Source organism: Lactuca saligna, chromosome 4 (genome assembly GCF_052625555.1).
Source record: "Lactuca saligna cultivar CGN05327 chromosome 4, ASM5262555v1, whole genome shotgun sequence".
NCBI classification, from domain to species: Eukaryota; Viridiplantae; Streptophyta; class Magnoliopsida; order Asterales; family Asteraceae; genus Lactuca; species Lactuca saligna.
This window is the reverse complement of record NC_136420.1, coordinates 8,307,017-8,325,259: the sequence shown is the minus strand read 5'-3', so window position 1 is coordinate 8,325,259 and position 18,243 is coordinate 8,307,017. Positions and strand designations below refer to the sequence as shown.

Below are 18,243 nucleotides of genomic sequence, written 5' to 3'. Positions count from 1 at the left end.
CTACCAACTACTTTACCTACAAATTACCTACGAACATATTTTCCTACAAAATACCTACAGATTTTATTGGATTTTATTTCGTACCGAATACCTACTGAATATTTATTTCCTACAAATTTTCTATGAATTTTTTACCAGTTTTTATTACTATATTAAATTTATAATTCCTACCTAATATTTATTTCCTACAATTCAGCCAAAAATCTATTGCTATGTTAAATTTATAATTTAAAAAGTATCCAAATTTTCTACTAACAAAAACCAAATAAATAATTAAAATAATAGTCAAATACCATTACATTCATTACCATTAAAATAGTCACTAACATGCCATTCATACATTCAAATACTCAAAATACCATTACAATACCATTACAAAAACTAAGAACTACTCAATAACATAACATTAATTTAGTGTTTTAAAAAAAAAACTAAGAACTACTTGGTGGATTCCCGGACAGATTGATTTGTTTCATAAAGGCCGCTAATTGTCATTGCACTTGCAATTCCATTTCATTTCGCATTTGTTGCATTGATAATTCATTTCCCTTTGCTTTTCTTCCATGGCTTGTTCCATGTTTGACATTTATTATCGCAACTCATTTACCTAAATATAGCAAGACAATTACATGCGGTTAGTAAATGTAATTCAACTTTAAACCATGATAGTAATGTACTTTACTTTTAATTCAATATAAAAACATATTATTGATAATAACAATGTACATTGTTTTTAATATTCATAATAATAACTTTTAATATGCTTAATAACATACCACAAATGAGACAAATTAAATGAAAATTGATAGTTCAAAATCATAATCATTAATGCCTTTTTTTTGAAGCAGTTATTAATTTAGATACTTATCCGATTAACTTTATAAAAATTGATTCAAATTAATAAAAAAATAAAAGATGTTATAAGAAAAAAAATATGTTTTACAATTAACAAATAAAAATGTTATAAAAAATTAACATACTGGTATAAATTCCTAATTAATGAGTGGTAAAGGAAAATACATATAATGACATTTTAATATATGGTTAAGTAAATATGACAAATCAATTTTATGCCATCGAATATTTTTTAAGTTAAAAAATTTCTTTCGTATCTGTTTGGAAAATAAATGGATTGAATTATATAAATATTTTTATTAACAATCATGTAAAAAATATGAAAAAAATGGATTGTTTTTATAATTACATTAAAACATATACATAAATTTAAATTAACTATGTCACTTTTTCTTCAGCTATTAATATTAATAATAAATTTCACAATTAGTACCGTAAACATATGCACTCCATAGTTGTTTTGGTTGAGATTTTGTTAACAAATAAATGGTATAAAATAACTAATTCACTTTGAAATCTTTATTCATTTTCAATATTTCCTAAATTAACAAATAAATATTAAATAACTAATAGCTGAAATCTTTATTCATTTTTATTTTCAATATTTCCCAAATACTTAAACTCTTAAAACTAATAAAATAACAATAAATTGAAATAATAATGAAAATATCGTATATTTTTGGAGGTAGAATTGTCAAAGGTTTGACAGTTGCTGAATTTATCTACATTTTTGGAGGTTGGTGTCAAATAAAACTATGAAAACTATTGTGTCAAATAAAACTGTGAAATGTGAATTTGGGACAGGGGCAATTCGGTCTTTTTTGTCTATAATTTTTTTTGTGTTAATATAATTCTATGGCTACTGAAATACACATCAACTTCTAAATAATCCAATTTGTGTGTTTGTGTGTTTCCCTGTAATATGTTGTCTATTAAACAATCCAATTAAAAGTCAATAATTCATTCCTTAAATCAAGTTAATAATACGCTGAAAAATTGAAGATTTGCAAAAGTTTGAGCAAATTGAAATCACAATACATACCCGCAGGTGCCGTTGGGGCAGCGAATGCAACTACGAAACAATACTAGCAGCAACTGAGGCGTCTAGAGGCGATAACATCTGCGACGACTAGGGTTGGCCATTAGTTGCCAACGAACGGATGGCGGCGGCAGCGAATGCATTTCCCACCGTTCCAGCGCAACAGGGGTAGCAGCCTCGGTGTTTTACGACCCACGATAGTTTCTTGTCCCCGACAGACGGCTGGATGGTCGCCAGATTGCGAATGAATGCTTGAATGGCGGTCTTCCAAGCGAACGACGGCAACACGCACCCAACTTCATTCCCCGGTGCTAGGATGGACACGAGGTGGTTGCTCTGGTGGTTCGAGGCTCCAACTGTGGTGATGCGCGACTCGGTGGAGGAAGGTAGCGGAACCCGAAGTTGAGAGAGCAATGGTGGCAGCTGAATGCCTCATTAGGTTTAGGGTTAATTAGGGTGTGGACGGGAAGGAAACGGTTATACCCGGATCCTTAAACTAGTTCCCATATTAACACATGTAGTCCCTCTCTTTCTTTTTCTTTCAAAACAAAACCCTAATTTACCCTTTACACCCTTGATTTCAATAATCCTTTTCATTACAAGTCCAACATTTACAAAACAACCCCTTTCTCTATAAATTATTCTCAATTAAGATCTGTAAATTACCATTAACCCCTCCTTCTGAAAATCCTTACAATTCAAGTCCAAAATATAATGATGTTGTGAAAAAAAAATGTAACGATAAAAATGACATTAGACCCTTGAAAAATATAAAATAAAAAAAAAAAAAAACTGTTGGTAATCCGTAGGTAATCTGTAGCTATTTACCTACGGATTACCTACATTTTTTTTTTTCTATTTTTGAAGGTGTAATGTCGTTTTTTTTTTTCGTTTCATTTTTTTTCCAGAACATCATTATACTTTGATTGCTTTGTTTTCAAAAAGTTATACATCATAACGTATGTAGAAGAATGTGAATCATTAGAACTCATTACTATATATGATTCAAAAAACTATTTATGTTTGTTCTTGACCCACAATTAACCTCATTAAACAAATACATAATACTCACATATCTTTTGTACATAAATGTGTGTATTTATTTGTATTTGTATATAGAAACTAATTTTCATTTATATTATATAAAAAAAAATTGTAAATAAGTAGTGGGTTCTAACGATCCATATCTGTGTATGTAAGTTTATGTTATGTATAAGTTGTTGAAAACAAAACAATCAAAGTATAATGATGTTTTGAAAAAAAAATATAACGATAAAAATGACATTAGACCCTTGAAAAAATAGAAATAAAAAAAAAATTGTAGGTAATCCGTAGGTAATACCTACGGATTACCTATCCGTAGGTATTTACCTACGGATTACCTACGTTTTTTTTTCTATTTTTAAAGGTGTAATGTCTTTTTTTTTTCATTTAATTTTTTTTATAACATAATTATACTTTAATTGCTTTGTTTTCAAAAAGTTATATATCATATAAACGTATGTAGAAAAATGTGAATCATTAGAACTCATTATTATATATGATACAAAAGGCTATTTATGTTTGTTCTTGAGCGACAATTAACCTCATTAAACAAATACTTGATATACTGAACATAATACATACATATCTTTTGTATGTAAATGTGTGTATTTATTTGTATTTGTATATAGAAAATAACTTTCATTTATATTATATAAAAAAAGAATAATAAAGTTGTAAATGAGTAGTTGGTTCTAACGATCCATATCTTTGTATGTAAGTTTATATTATGTATAAGTTGTTAAAAACAAAACAATCAACGTATAATAATGTTTTGAAAAAAATGTAACGATAAAAATGACATTAGACCCTTGAAAAATAAAAATTAAAAAGAAATTGTAGGTAATCCGTAGGTAAATAACTATGGATTACCTACGGATAAAGGCTATCCGTAGGTAATCTGTAGGTATTTACCTACGGATTACCTACGTTTTTTTTTTAAGGTGTAATGTCATTTTTTTTCATTTTATTTTTTTCGGAACATCAATATACTTTGATTGCCTTTTTTTTTCCACAAAGTTATCCATCATATAAACGTATGTAGATGAATGTGAATCATTAGAACTCATTACTATATATGATACAAAAAAAAACTATTTAATTATGTTTGTTCTTGAGCCACAATTAACGTCATTAAACAAATACATGATATACTGAACATAATACGTACATATCTTTTGTATGTAAATGTGTGTATTTATTTATATTTGTATATAGAAAATAACTTTCATTTATATTATATAAAAAAAGAATAATAAAGTTGTAAATGAGTGGTGGGTTCTAACGATCCATGTCTGTGTATGTAAGTTTATGTTATGTATAAGTTGTTGAAAACAAAACAATCAAAGTATAATAATGTTGTGAAAAAAATATAACGATAAAAATGACATTAGACCCTTGAAAAATAGAAAATAAGAAAAAAAATTGTAGGTAATCCGTAGGTAAATATCTACGGATAAAGGCTATCCGTAGGTAATCTGTAGGTATTTACCTATGGATTACCTACGATTTTTTTTTTTCTATTTTTGAAGGTGTAATGTCGTTTTTTTTTTTTTTTTTTTTCGTTTCATTTTTTTTCAGAACATCAATATACTTTGATTGTTTTGTTTTCACAAAGTTATCCATCATATAAACGTATGTAGAAGAATGTGAATCATTAGAACTCATTACTATATATGATACAACAAGCTATTTATGTTTGTTCTTGAGACACAATTAACGTCATTAAACAAATATGTGATATACTGAACATAATACGTACATATCTTTTGTATGTAAATGTGTGTATTTATTTGTATTAGTATATAGAAAATAACTTTCATTTATATTATATATATATATAAAAAAAAAAGAATAATAAAGTTGTAAATGAGTAGTGGGTTCTAACGATCCATACCTGTGTATGTAAGTTTATGTTATGTATAAGTTGGTGAAAACAAAACAATCAAAGTATAATGATGTTGTGAAAAAATATAACGATAAAAATGACATTAGACACTTGAAAAAAAAAAAAAAAAAAAAAAACCTGTAGGTGATCCGTAGGTAAATACCTACGGATAAAGGCTATCCGTAGGTAATCTGTAGGTATTTACCTATGGATTACCTACGGTTTTTTTTCTATTTTGAAGGTGTAATGTCATTTTTTCCTTTCATTTTTTTCATAACATCAATATATTTTGATTGCTTTGTTTTCACAAAGTTATCCATCATATAAACGTATGTTGAAGAATGTGAATCATTAGAACTCATTACTATATATGATACAAAAAAAGCTATTTAATTATGTTTGTTCTTGAGCCACAATTAACGTCATTAAACAAATACGTGATATATTGTACATAATACGTTCATATCTTTTATATGTAAATGTTTGTATTTATTTGTATTTGTATATAGAAAATAACTTTCATTTATATTATATATAAAAAAGAATAATAAAGTTGTAAATGAGTAGTGGGTTCTAACGATCCATGTCTGTGTATGTAAGTTTATGTTATGTATAAGTTGTTAAAAACAAAGCAAACAAAGTATAATGATGTTGTGAAAAAAAATGTAACGATAAAAATGACATTAGATCTTTGAAAAATAGAAAATAAGAAAAAAATTGTAGGTAATCCGTAGGTAAATACCTGCAGATAACGGCTATCCGTAGGTAATCTGTAGGTATTTACCTACGATTACCTGTAGTTTTTTGAGTAAATTACACGAATGGTCCCTATGGTTTAGGGTAATTTGCACGTTTGGTTCCTAACTTATTTATTTAACTCGGAAGGTCCCTATTGTTTGTTTTTGTTACATGCTTGGTCCCTGTCTTACCTAAAAAGACTATTTTGCCCCTGATTTTTTAATTTATTTAAATAAACACACTCTCAACCCTACTCTCCTCACCTTACCCTACCTATCCCATCATTTTTCCATATTCAAATAATAGTATTTTTAGGTAAGACAGGGATCAAGCGCGTAACAAACACAAATAGACGGGATCAAACGCGTAACAAAAACAAACAGTAGGGACCTTCCGAGTTAAAAAAGTAAATTAGGGACCAAACGTGCAAATTACCACAAACCATAGGGACCATTCGTGTAATTTACTCCAGTTATACATCATTATACTTTGATTGCTTTGTCTTTTTTCGTTTCATTTTTTTCAGAACATCATTATACTTTGATTGTTTTGTTTTCACAAAGTTATACATCATATAAACGTATGTAGAAGAATGTGTATCATTAGAACTCATACATACACATACATAAATATATGTACATATACTCACATACATACATATATAAATAAATACATACATACACTTATACAACTATATATATATATATATATATATATATATATATATATATATATATATATATATATATATATATCCCTAATTATGATATTTTTTTATTATTCATACATTAAATGTATATTATTTTACCTTATTGATATGTTAAAGTTGTTTTTTTCGTTTGTTCATTTGTTTGTATGTTAAACACATTCGTTACGATTATTATATATTATCATTATGTTTATAATTATTATTATTAATAGTACTATTATTCTAATTTTTAATTTTTTGTTTTTTAAATATTCAAAGCAAAAGGATCAAAAAAAATTTAAGACTTGATTATTGAATAATAATAATAATGGTAATAATAATAATAATAACAATAATAATAATAATAATAATAATAATTTAAAGTCGTTGGTCTTTTGTAGTTATTCTGTAGCTATTTTCTTATGTGGGTAGTCTGTAGCTACTCTATAGCTAATTACCTGCGGAATACCTACATATTTACTTCCGTCGTTATTCCCTAGTTATTCTGTAGGTAATTACCAACGAAATACCTACAAATGTCCGTCCGTTGTTATTCCGTAGCTATTTTGTAGCTATTCCATTATTAATTTAGGGCATCCCATTCCATAGGAATTCCGTTAGTATTATGTAGGTAATTACCTACGAAAATTTTTCGTAGTTATTTTTCTGTGGCAAAACACTTCTAAGGGACTTTACCTCCATACCAATCAAGAAAATATCTCTACCTGAAGCCTATCTATGCAAATCAACGGTATAAATCCAATGGAAACTGACTTAAATGGGAGAATAACTCTGCCAGACATCTGACCAGAAAGTAGTGTATCTCCCATCACCCACCGGAATCGAACAAAAATACATAAGATCAAGACCACTATTCTTTAGTTGAATCAACATACAAATAATACTAATTCAAGCAATAATGGAGGGGCACCCACCATCTATACCATAAATACCTTGGACCATCCTAACCCATGTCATGGAATGGAAAAAACACCAACGGTACCCAAAAACCATACCCTATTAAAAAAAGGCTCCCTACACCCAAACCGACCTCACCTCTATTGGCTAATACTTTATCCCATCTCACCCAAGGCATACGTTTATTAACAATACTCGATGCCCAAAAGAATCTAGCTCTAAGCATCTCCAACAGAAGTATGTGTTCCAACTAGAGGATGGTGTAACATTTCTCGGGGAGAAAGCCCTTTTCATTAATCTACTTGAGGGTAAGGTCGGTGTGCATGTCAAGAACTTCGATGTTGGGTATCGCCTTCCAACGTCAGATTTCTTTCTAGAGATTCTCAGTCATCATAAAGTCCATATCAACCAACAGGTGCCAAACAGAGTGAATAAGATAGTCGCGTTTGAGATGTGTTGTAACAACCGTCAAAAAATTCAGTTTCTTTCGAGACGTGAATAACCTCATTTTCATGTGTAGAGATGACACACTTTAGACTTAGCAGTTAGAAATTAAGTTATGACCTGCTAGAAACTTAGATCCAAACAGAAATGAGAAAAAGTACACTCAATATTCACATTGGTGTGTGAATTATTCAATTATCTTATAAAATGTCAAAGCTTAATCTCAAAACTTAACACAAAAATCAAACTCAGTAGATCAAAGCTCAATGGTAGGTTGAATACCCTAACTTCTTAATTCAAACTTATGAAGTGCTTAACTAGTTTAAGTATTTAATGAAATCAAATTAATTAACTCATAATATGATTTAATTACAAGTCGGAAATATTATCCGCACATCATAATTCAAATTATGAATCAAAAACATAATTCAAACATTCATCTAACCATAGATTCTCATTCTATAAACACTTATTTCATTATGTGAAATATAAAACTTATGTTTATAAAATATAAATTATAAGCTAATTTATTTATCAAACTAATGAATTAGAATACAAGAAGCTATTGACTCATATACACAAACTACTTAAATATAAACCAACAAATAATCCTTGAAATTCATAAAATTAAACCTAAAAATTTATAAAAGTTTAATCCCAATTTAATAAAAATGATTAAGATGACATATTAACTGGAGATGTATCCTTCAAAGAGCCCCATAAAGCCTCTCTTCTCCCCAAAAAATCGGCAATGCACACCCCACCACACCTTCTCACATTTCCAAAATCATTTCATCATTCTCCACACTTTTCTCTTTCTAAAATTTATCTCTTCCTTCTCTCTAGAAATGTCGAACTTAGAAGCAAAATATGTGAGAGAGATTTAGCTATTCCATTCTTCATGAGTGTAGACACATTTTTGGAGTTCGGTGACTGATTTTGGATGAGTAAAACCTCAAATAGACGATGAGAGATAGAGGATATCCAGAAAGATAGAATCTCTATTTTCTTCTCTCTAACCCCCCCCCCCCCCCCAACACACACACACACACTCTCTCTCACTCTCTCTCTCTCTCTCAAATTCATTCCCAAAAGCCACGTATTTACAAGATTAGATGGTGTTTTTGAAGCCACATATCATAGAAAAAGTACATCATATACATCTTTGAAGATCTAAAACAATTTTTACAAGTTTTCTTGTCATTTCCATCTTTTGTTTTCGAACTTTTAAGTATTTTCTTCATCTTCATCTTTCTCCATGTTGAGTGTATGTGCATGCTCACCTACATTTCGGATTTAATGATGATGGACGTAGATATTGACCAAAAACATATTTCATGTTATAGGATGGTGAAGAGCCATGACCCAACCTATGTCAAACTAAAGAAATGAGTTTATCTACAAGTTATGGTGAACATCACCCACATGCACTTCGACTTTTCTTTTAGGACTACATTTTTAAACACATCAAAACCATGCAAGGTCTTCAAACCATGATGCATGTGGTGAACTTCTAGCTTGAATTCTTGATGTTCAAAGTTCATTGCTATTTATTACAATTTTCATGTTATTAAACACCCTCCATGAAGTTTAAACTATTTTTAGTAGTATTTACTATTTATTACGATTTTCTTGTTATAAACACAAATAAATTATAATATTAGGTTATGCTATTTAAAAATAACATTACATATTTCTTCACTTCAAGTCATTATATAATAGTTACAGAAAACTTCTAAGAATTTTCCGTGATTATTTGTTAATTTTCCTTGATTTAATGATCATTCAAGGGTTTAAATGTCTTAGACTCATTAAAAATCATGAAAATGTGCCCCAAAGTTCTTAATTACTATTAGAACCATAAAATAAAGTTTAACAATTTGTGGAATATTTATTTCGATTTTTGTTCCTTTAATCATTATAAAAACTGAAAACCGGGTCATACTCATCCAAATAACATGACATTTTACAAGCATCACAAATTGGGTTACATATGATCGTAATAAAATTTTCAGGATTTTTTAGCACTGATTTGATAGTTAATCATATTTTTTATTGATTAATTAAAGTAAAAATGAAAATAAATGTAATACACCTCCATAAATTCTCATATTTTAAGAGGAGAACCATATCTTTTGTTAAGTTATAAAAACAAATTTTGAAAAATTTGGCTACTGTTTTGTTACTGTTTGATAGTTATTTTGATTTATGTGTTATTAATCATGATAAATTCATAAAACTTCAGTTCCACAATTCCAAAAATCTTTTAAATTTTACACAAACCATATAATGGAAATAATGTGTATGAAAAAAATCTAATAAATTTTCATGACTCCTTACTATTAAATCAAAATTTATCACTTCCTTTAAGATATAAATTGTAATAAATAGTTAAGCGCATCCACAAATCCTAAAACTTTTACATGGACTCCAAACTTAATGTTAGGTAATAAAAACAAATTTGGTTAATTTTGGATCTATTTTGCTAATATTCTTGATTTATGAGACTTAAAATGTATAATAAAACCCTTTCGTATATAATAAATGAGAAACTTTTATGACAAATGATATTGCAAACGTTCTAATGCGTATAAAATCTATTGATACCAAATATGGAGACTATATAAAATATGGTTAAATTATCAAAAACAAATATAACAATTAACTGCAGGGCCGGCCTTATAGTGTAATGAGTTAAGATAGGGCTTAGGGCCCCAATTGTAAGGGGCCCCGTTTAATTTCAATAAGCTTCTCGTTTCCAAAAAAATTATGCTGCAAGATCGAATCGATACATATCCCACTCACCCGACGATTCAACTTCTATTCTTTTCCTCCCTTCTCTAATCGATTCTGCGATTCAAGCCTTCAAGGGTTCAACCGTTCAAGGCAGCAATCAAGCAAGCAATCACTGATTTGCTGTTGTCTTCACTCTTCACTCCTCGGTTCTTCTTGCTTCTTCAATCTTCAATCTTGGTTTCCTGTTGATGTTGATGATCTGGAGAGTGGCGATCTGGATTCTGGACTGCCACTATTCTTCTTAATTCTAATCTGCCCTCACTGAAACAAAGAAACGGTATTATCTTTGAATCTCAATTAGGGTTAATCTTTTGAGTTTTGACGATGGACATTACAGTTTAGTTGTTTAAACAACCACATATTTTTTATTGTAAGTTATTAATCAATGGACCATTTGATTGCATCATGGAATTTTGACATTAGCAGACTACATATGCCGATATCTAAAACTCCCACTCAAAACCACGATAAGTTATTAATCCACGATATTATCTCTGAATCTCAATTAGGGTTAATCAAAGGGTCCTCAAATTTTTGATTCGCTTAGAGCCCCCAAACTCGTTGAGCCGGCCCTGCAATTAAGGCAGTTTATAAAAGTTGGTATCCAAGTATTAATTGAATTCGAGATCCAGGCACAAAGCTTACTAGAATTTTTACATTTCGTAGGATCGAATTAGGATTGGAAATTTGGGTTACTATCAATGGATAAACTGTAGTTTGTCTATCAAGCAAATGTAAATTGCCTATGACCATCATATTGAAAATTCATAGCGTCTTTTTACTACTTTCAAGTTTTGGGGTGAAAAATGCATCTTATTTTTTCTTTTATGTTCGTTGTAATTTATTTAAATTGCATCAAATTTAATTATTGTGATCTTATGTATGTGTATGCTAATGTTGATTCTGAGACCTTATCACATCTAAGTCATGGAAACTTTTCGCAATTCATTGACTCTTTGAGCCGATGGTCATTATGGATAACGTTATTAGGAATTGACAACTCCTCACTCACCTTGATCGTGGAGTTTAGATTACCATATTCTATCTATGTTAAGGATAAACAGAGATCTCGGTAGGGCATCTTTCGGTCTCACTAGGACATGTGCCATGCTAATTAGATAACTCTTAATGCGTGAGTTTTTCATCATTTCTTTTTATTTGCTTCAGCCTCTTTCGGTGAGAACTACACATTTGTTGTTCACAAGTATAGCAATGGTTTGGTGGTGGAGCAGAAGAATTCTCCTTATATTTTCCTTATATTTAATATATAAGATAAATATAGATGTGTTTATCATCTTCTTAAATCTTTAAAATATATTCAAGGAGTTATATTTTTTATTCCTTCTTTTTTTAAGCACCAAAGTTTTTAGACATTATAGATTTCTACCCAATAAAAGGTGTTCATGCTCATAATCACTTAATTAAGCAATTATTAAGCAATTAACGGTGATAAATACTTTTAAACTTTTCTTAAATTAGCATCCTACTTTGCAATTTGCAACTAGTTCCTAACTCCTAAACTTGTTTTCAGAAATATTTTTGTAACACCTATAAAATTCAAGCCAATTTTAAACTTTTAAAAACATTTAGAAACCAACAGTTATTACCAATTTATTTTCAAAACAGTTCTATATCAGAGTATCCCGGAAACATAGTCATAAAAGTGAGGAGCTGTACGATCACGCCTTTGCTTTGCCACGATCCCCTGATGTACCTGAAACAATAAATTTAAACTGTAAACCCGAAATCTTAGTGAGTTCCCCCAAAATACCGATACACATACAGTCCACATAGCAATATCAACATTAACATATCGTATCAATCAAAACAGAAAAGCATGCACTAGGTCCATAACTTTACAAGCTGGACTACCCCCTGGGCCCTCAGTACGAGTCTGGAATGCCTACCGGGCCCTCAGCTCGTATCTGGAATGCCATTGAACCCTCAGTATGAGTCTGGAATGCCAACCGGGCCCTCAGCTCATATCTAGAATGCTCCCGAGTCCTCAGTATGAGTCTGGAATGCCTACCGGGCCCTCAGCTCATATCTGGAATACTCCAGAGTCTTCAGCATGAGTCTGGAATGCCTACCAGACCCTCAACTCATATGTGGAATACTCTAGGGTTTGTTGGCTATCGCACGGAGCAGTACAACCTCGACCCATCCCACATAACATGTCGACATGTAACAAATAAATACACATACAGGAAATCAGACAATATCAAAGGTAGTCCTACAGACTTACCAAACCAGCATATCAACTGGAATACATCACTAGCATGCAATACTAAATCATGATCAACATCTAACACTGCTAGGATAATACATCCAATGGGCCGACCTTGGTGCCTTAGACCCGTTAGTATAATGAGGATAACTCACCTGGCACTACTGAAGTCCCGCAGATACAACCCCAGCTGCTGGTTGACAGATTCCCGCACTGTCAACATAAAACAATACCCAATTAATAATTGGGTTCCAAGCACAAGGTTCAACTCACACTATAAAAGCCCGATAGCCAAATGATGGGCCAAAGCCTAACATATGGCCTAACTTTCCAAATTGGGCCTAGACCTCTACATGGTCTTTCCTTAAGGCCCATCCAATTCTCCTAATCCAATTCCCGTGGCCCAATATCAAATGATCATAAAGGCCCATTTATGGCCCAATTTTCCAAATTGGGCCCAAGACTCTCACATGGGCCTTATCCTAAAACCCATATAATTATTTAGTCCATTTGCTTATTCTTGGAAGTCCATTAAGAGTCCAATTACCAAAGCCCACTAGGAAGGCCCAAATCAGATTAGGGCTTTCACATGAAATGATGATTAGGGTTAAGTGTGCCTACTTAACCCATTAAGGACCTAATCTACTAAGGACTTAATCCATTAAGTCCAATATTGCTTTTAGGTTAATTTTGCCAATGATTATTATTTAATATTTCAAGTTATTAAATAATCTCGTGTGTGTCCCGATTAATTCTCAAAATTAGGGTCTTATGCCATTAGGGTTTTCCAAACCCTAATTAAAGTTTTCCAACCCAATACTAGCCCTTTAGTCCATTGGTTGGGCTTTTAGGTCAAATTGGGACTTATTGGGCCCATTAGGGTTCCATTGGGCCCACTAGGTTTTCTTTGGGCCCATTAGGGTTTCATTGATCCCACATTGTCCAAACATCCCCCAAACGAGGTCCAAACGCAATCAAAGCACACCGCCACCCGACACGGCAGCCGGTGGCAGTAGGAGGCGGCAACCACCACCTCACGGTGGTGGTTGTATGTTTTTTTATTATTATTCCGGTTACAATTACAAAAATACACAAAATGGACCAAAAATAAACTTCCAATAATCACACCTACAATCATCTTGTGGCAGCAGACGGTGGTAGAGAGTGGCAGCCACCACCTCACGGTGGTGGTGGTGGCCCTCTTGTGACTCCGGCCAAGACAACTACACACATGACAGCAGAACTTGTTTCATAATGGCAGCCACCACCTCACGGTGGTGGCGGTGGTTTCCTTTGGTTTCCAAACACGCAGCAACACACCCAAGCTAACTGGATACCCACGAACCGACGGCACATGTCTTCAACATAAACAGCAGTAGCGACACCATTGGTCGGAAACGGCGGCGGCAGGTCATGGCTGACGACAGAACAAAAAGGAGAAGTGAAGAGGGTGGCGTAGCAGCAGCGAGGTTCTAACTCCTCCCGCTTCATCGTCGTCGGCGGTGCTTGCGCTCGTAGGGATCCGACGGCGGAGTAGCAGCGACCAAGTGGCGATCTCCTCACCAAGGCGGTAGCTAGAGGGTCTCGACGCTTCTAGTGGTCCCACGGTTCCAACATCGATGACAGCTCCTCCGACGAGGCTCATTCGACTGGTCAAGATGGTTCCCTCCCATCTACGTGCGACATTCGGTGACATGATTAGTGGTGGCGGCGTCTGAGCGCAAGGAGGGGGGTTGGCGGATGAAAAGTCCCGATGATGGCGGCTGTAGAGGTTTAGGTAGGGTTAGGGTTTCGTAGCTTATATACCCGACACATCCAAACTCATTCCCATAATAACACTCTTAATCCCTCCTTATCTCATTTCTTTCAAATAAAATCCAGAATTTACCATTTAAACCCCTCCCTTTTAAAATCCTTTCATGTTCAGTTCAAAAGATGCCAAATAGCCCCTCCTCTTACAAAACCTTTTCAAAATAAGTCCTTTACTTGCACTTCAAACCTCGAAACCAACATCCCGGTAATTATTGTTTGTTTTTGGGCTATAATAATCTAAAATAATAATAAAATTACCTCTCGGGGCTCCAGATTTATTCTTTAATTATTCTATTTAAACGGGATGTTACAACTCTCCCCCACTTAATTTTGATTCCGTCCACGAAATCGTTTCTTATCATTCCTTACACACCAAACAACTTGAACTACTTGGCTACAACCCCGAGCGAAACTCTAGCCTCTCCAAGGCAACCATATCCAACCCTCGCAGGGTTCGGAAGGGAGGAAAAATAAACGAATCCCTTACAATATGATCACATTTATTCAATCCGAAATCTGGAGTCTCGAGATGGTCTGGCTTCCTGGCAAACTACCCACATTGGATCATTGCCAAGTTCATTGCACTTATCTCCAAACTAGCTACTCAACTGCTAAAACCCTGGGGTTCCCACCCGAAAACAGAATCACAATCCCACATTGCTACCTGTAATTCTATTTTTGACAATAGATTTGGTACTCCTTTAGAGAAATTCATCTTGATAACCAATTCCTAGTGATATAATGAACAATGGGATGTAAACTGGGAGATGAACCCTTTTTGGATCAACAAAACAAATTTTCCTTTGGTTCCTGAATCACATACATATAATAAACGGCTCCTAAGCACAAATACTCATACCTGGCCCAATCAGCCTCGGGCTCCAGGCAAGTGTACGACGGGTCCAATCATCCCTAGGATGGAATACCCTCGTATCAAACACATGTTTGGTCCAATCAACCCTCGGGATACCAAACACGTCAGTTCCACTCAATCGCAGGGTCTGGTCATCCTCACAATGGAATACCCTAGATTGGAATACCACTATATACATAACTCGGGTCTAACCCATAACTTGAAATACAAGGATCTATCCTTGCATCTTATCCAAAATCCTCTGATTCGTCACAACCGAGTAACACTCATCTGAAATATCGGATTCCATCCCAGTCGCAGAGCTAAAGGATTCCCACATAGTTGCCTCACACGACTTTCGAACGAAATCCTTCCCTATACTAGTTGCCACTAGTTATAATGCCTCTGCGACTCTAACAACCTTTTGGTCTAACTGATCGGATCCATACGCCACATCCTGACGTCACCAAATCCAAGGGTAAAAGTGATTGCTAACTGACCAACAGTAGACTTATATCGCAAACAACCTTAAGCAATTCCTTGTTTCCTTGATCTCTTAACTGTAGTGGCGTTCCTACAGTCTTATCGTTGGCTTAACCAGGTCCAATCCCTTTGGGAAAACCCATAAACCAATTCGTGGATTTTCATTTCCTCACTGCTACATCCGAACTGGTGGGTACTACTGCCCCTTCTGCGTCCTAACAACGCACTCATGCGATCTACCTACCTAGTTAATGTTGTGGCTACACCCACATACTTACATCACTCCCCATACTACTTGATCATTAGTGAATGCTACGGTTATCCCCGTAGTCTTACATCACTTTCCACACCAATCGAACAAACACTTGTCCTAACACACAACTGAGCTTAATTCATGGCTAGAATCCCAACCTGATTCCCCAAATTCTGCTACCAAGCACTGAGAAGATGCGATTCCCATGCTGAGGTGTTTTTACCAAACTCCCAACTCACACGACCTTCAAACCAAACAACCATTTGGGTTGTCTCCCCTCCTGATACAATGCGAAACTTATCCCATTTTCAAAACCGATGCCGCTTCTGCATTCTGGGTCGATTCTCCCCCACTTAGATTCAACTAAATCTTCACAATACATGAAAAATTAAGAATTCCTAATCCTACTTACTTTCCAACGATCAATCTGAGGACAACCAGACCTTTCCGACTAGTATTCTTTTACTAGCCAACCACATGTGATCACACACTTCTAAGGACTAGTTGAACACTTCCTGAACCCCAGTGAAACCGACAGTCCCTATTACTTGAACAATCCCCCACTCAAATCCTGAAGTCAAAAAGGTAGATGATCCAAACAAAACTCCCGCTCTCAGGATCAAGAAGTCATATCATGTAGGGTCGCGCACCCTCACTCACTTACCCGCTCAACCGTCTCCAATCCCAAAAGCACAATCGATTGCATAATCAGTCATTTCCGTCCGACACTAGAGATCCAAGGAGAATCGGACCTCACATGATACTTGTGATACATCGACCAACCCGCACTTACCAGCGCTGAAATACTGTCACCAACCCCTACGACTAGCTGACCCCGATCTGGAATACAACCTGATCCTAGGGTCACAAGTCTGCTCAATCCTCCGAACTTGTAAACTGAAAGGGCATAATCCTTACCCTATAAAATGATATTCGAATCCACCAATTACCCATTCTACTTCCGGGTGCAAAACCCCAGCTAAACATAATCATCACTCCCTTCCGGAGTCCTTACAACTCACTTCCGGCCTCAAGCAAAACCCCCCGAAGCCTCAACTCTAGAAACTCATGTACTAGACTCTCCTTCTCAACCCGCGGAATGTAACAAGTACATAATATATCCCTGGTCCCAAGTAATTACAGCTCTCTTCTCATCAGAATATGTCCCAGTAACGAGTCCCGGTACTGGAAAGCTCAACCAGCTCCTCCCCTATCGTTGTTACAGCTGCTAAAGTTGTTGCGGCAGCCATCTCAGCAATGGATGCGTAGCGCTCATTGAAATACTTAACCATGGCGGTCTAAATAGACCCAATCATCTCCGGTAATTTTCCCTAGACAAAACTCGATCACCTCTTCCCAGATGATCTCACTGACACGGTCCTTTGATAATGTTGGCCTATCCTGGCTGCCAGCTCCGGATCCTAACCTGGATCCAGTCAAGACATCTCGTAACCACCATTCTGGTAAGACACCAAAAATATCTCTAATAACCCATATAATGACAAGGAATCAATTCCCAACCAAACCCTAGGGGTTGTGACTTCCTTGCAACGCGTATGGGTCCTGTGCTTTCAGTGGTACGGGCCCATACTACCTTCCACACCTACCCATATTTGTCTCAAGTATCATCATAACGCCCTAACAACCCACCCATCCATGAAACTTCCACCAACCCTGGAGCATTAGTGTATGCTAGCCATACATAATGCTGGACCCCATAGACTTTTGAATATCCAATCCTACCCTCAGCTCCTAATCAAACAAGAACAGAACATAAGGCCAAATCAAACATTCCCAGGCTATACGATCTTAATTATGTATAACTGTTATGCATACACTAAACAACTTCAGCAATGATGTCAATCTCATATAGAGGAAACCCTAGGCTATCAGGCATCATATAATCAGACAATTCTATCATGCAATTCCTGAAGATCCCTAGCCTAGTACTAGCATGCTATTCTAACATATCACAATATCAAATAACTGTATGGTATTTTTGATGGGTTTTTGTCATAAGAACATCCTATATGCTCATACAAACCTTAATGCTTGGATCTAGGTTTCTCTATTGTACATGCAATTAATCCAAGACTATAAACCCTAATACTAGCATGTGATAAATGATATTAGCACAATAATAGGTTTAAGATATTACCTTGATTGTTACGTAGTAATAATAGTCACAATTCCTTCTTGTAATGACTT

At 34.2% G+C, this 18,243-nt stretch overlaps 1 long non-coding RNA gene across 1 annotated transcript; it reads right to left on the bottom strand.

Annotated features, from left to right (window-relative positions):
- Positions 1-316: 316 nt before the first annotated feature.
- Positions 317-2,324, bottom strand: LOC145044323 (uncharacterized). The gene is made up of 2 exons (XR_013681284.1): positions 1,898-2,324; positions 317-607 (listed from the first exon to the last, which is right to left on the bottom strand). It is a non-coding gene; the product is annotated as an uncharacterized LOC145044323 (long non-coding RNA).
- Positions 2,325-18,243: the final 15,919 nt, after the last annotated feature.